A 2,931-nucleotide genomic window follows, 5' to 3' on the forward strand; every position below is an offset into this window, starting at 1 on the left:
TTCTTCTGAGTCTCAGTGGCGTCACCCTTAAAATGAGGACAATAATAACCTTGTTCATCAGATTGCTATGAGGATTGTAACAAAACCACGTGTTCCAGAATGCTTTGCAAGCCACACAGCACTATAGTAACCTACACTGCTGTTGTGGTAAGTGATGAGGAGGAGGGTAAGTGGCTGGTTGAAAGGACCCAAAGCCTGAAAAGTCTATAGACTACTGACCTGCACATCTGAATGCAATGTACGTTTTGCTGCTTTTCCTGCTTAGACAACAACAAGCTTTTGCTCTTAATACTATTTCCACTTTTTACTTTTCTTTTGGATTTGTTGTCATTGATTCCAGTCTATCTAAACATAATTCAGTTTGGTGCCCAGGAGATAGTGAAAAAGCTGGTGCCCAGCTTTTTCTTCTTTGGTGTGGGAGCTTCTGCCTGGGGCTGACCTCCTTCTCTGGGTTAAGGTCCTGTGTAGCTGTCTTAAACTGACCGACCTGAAGTAGACCCAGACACACCTGTAAACTACTTACCTTGCATGGGTGGTGCCAGGCCTGGGGCTAAGAGGGCATGCCTGCTCCTGTAATCTGTAAGGCCTAGTAAAACATGATTAAGGCTCTGCTTGCAGTGTGGGAGTCAACAATGCCATTATAGCCTCCCTTGGCAGATGGTGGGCAAGAGTTCCTGCACTAATAAGAATTTCTTGCTGGATCATCAAAATGCATTATCCTTTTGGGGTTTGGACCTTGTAGAACCTTATTCCTATGTTTGAGGCTTCAGCATCTGTGTCTCATGGTCAGTCTGACCTCTCTCTAAACAAGAGATCAGGAAAGAAACACTTTTCCAGGAAATCATCCACAGGCAGCTGACTGACCTTCCGCCATACCCCTTTCATTCCACTCCCAGCAGTTTCTCATGGATACGAAATATGTGCCTTGGGATAATTGGACTAAACAGGTTTGTCCGATTATTTACAAGCTCCTTTCAGTTTACTTGTTTACTTGTTTCAATTTTGCATGGGCCATTTTAATATTTTTTTGTGGTTCAGACAAAAACCACATATATCACAGTGTTTTAGATTAGTTAAGATTCTCTATGATGTGATTAATATAATAATCCATTTTCGGCCTCTGTTGTGAATCAGATGCTTTATATATACAATCTGATTTCATCTTCACAATGCTCCAGAGTAGGCATTATTATCCCCCTTTTAAAGATGAGGCTTAGAGGGCTAAACTCATCTGTTTAAAGCTATGTAGTTGATCATTATCAGAGCTGGAACCGGAGCCTACCTGGATTTCAGTCCAAGTCTATGCTGTTTCCACTATACCATACTGGCTCTTGACTCTTTACTTGCTCTTTGGCATGGCAGTGGAAATCAGTACTATTAGTATTTGAGTTTCAGGTTAAGTTCCCTTCAACTTTTCTGTGCAGGGATAGAGGATAGGGTACAAATAGTTCCAGTTTTTTTTTTTTTTTTTTTAGACGGAGTTTCACTCTTGTTGCCCAGGCTGGAGTACAATGGAGCAATCTCGGCTCACTGCAACCTCTGCCCTCTGGGTTCAAACAATTCTCCTGCCTCAGCCTCCCAAGTAGCTGGGATTACAGGCATGTGCAACCACACTCAGTTAATTTTGTATTTTTAGTAGAGACGGGGTTTCTCCATGTTGGTGAGGCTGGTCTCAAACTCCCAACCTCAGGTGATTCGCCTGCCTTGGCCTCCCAAAGTGCTGGGATTACAGGTGTGAGCCACCATGCTCAGCTTTTTTTTTCTTTTTTCTTTTTTTTTTTATCATGCCACATTATTTTTAATTACATACAAAGATCTAACATGTCACCCAGGGACCATTTCACCCACTGCTGCTTGGCCGCCGGTCTTTGTCTCTTTCTTCAGCAATGGTGAGGAGGGTACCCTTTCCTCGGGGAAGAGAAATCCATGGTCTGTTGCTCTTGCCAATAACAAAAATGTGGGAAAGTCGAGTGGCAAAGCTGTTGCCATTGGCATCTTTCACATGAACCACGTCAAAAGATCCGGGGTGCTTCTCTCTGTTGATGATCACACCAATTCTTCCCAGGTTAGCACCTCCAGTCACCATACACAGGTTACCAGTGCCGAACTTGATGAAATCAATATTCTTGCCAGTCTCCAAATCAATCTGAATGGCATCATTCACCTCGATGAGGGGTCAGGGTAGCGGATGGTGTGAGCCTCATGAGTCACAAGATGAGGGATTACTTTTGTGCCCACAAAGATTGTTCTCACTTTGCACAACTTGTACTTGGCCTCCTCAGGTGTAATACGATGTACAGCAAAGCAACCCTTGGTGTCGTAGATCAGATGGAAATTCTCTCTTGTCTTGTCAATGCTGATGACATCCATGAATCCAGCAGGGTAGGTTACATCAGTTCAGACCTTGCCATCAATCTTAATGAACTGCTGCATGCAAATCTTCTTTACTCCATCTCCTGTCAGGGCATACTTAAGTCTGTTCCTTAGGAAAATGATGAGGGGGAGACACTGTCTTAACTTGTGGGGACTGCTGAACGGACGAGGAGCAAACACCCCAGTCAATTTATCCAGCATCCAACGCTTTGAAGGTGCTACCAGCTTCAGATGCTTCTTGGAACCATGAACCATGGCTGCGTTAGGCAAGGAAAGAGGACCTCTGTCTTCTGGTGCGCATAGAAATTTCGTAGTTACAGTTTTTACAAATCAATATGTTTCTTGAAAACATGCCAGGAAGCAGATTGTCATGAAGCAGGCTGAGCATCCAGGGCTATGTCCAGTTATTGATAGTGAGAAGTAAAGGAGAAAGCAATGAACAGTGTTGAATGGTAGACAGACACCAAGCATCGACCCTCTTCAGTCCCTCTCCTCATAGTAGACGTGTAATCATTAAGAAACACAAATTCAATTATGCCTTTACCACACTGTATACAT

General features: G+C 43.5%; 1 pseudogene; it reads right to left on the reverse strand.

Moving 5' to 3' along the window:
* Positions 1 to 1,840: 1,840 nt before the first annotated feature.
* LOC108542079 (40S ribosomal protein S4 pseudogene) lies at positions 1,841 to 2,628 on the reverse strand (annotated as a pseudogene).
* Between the last annotated feature and the right edge of the window lie 303 nt (positions 2,629 to 2,931).

This window comes from Rhinopithecus bieti, unplaced genomic scaffold (assembly GCF_001698545.2).
Source record: "Rhinopithecus bieti isolate Rb0 unplaced genomic scaffold, ASM169854v2 scaffold_1583, whole genome shotgun sequence".
NCBI lineage: Eukaryota > Metazoa > Chordata > Mammalia > Primates > Cercopithecidae > Rhinopithecus > Rhinopithecus bieti.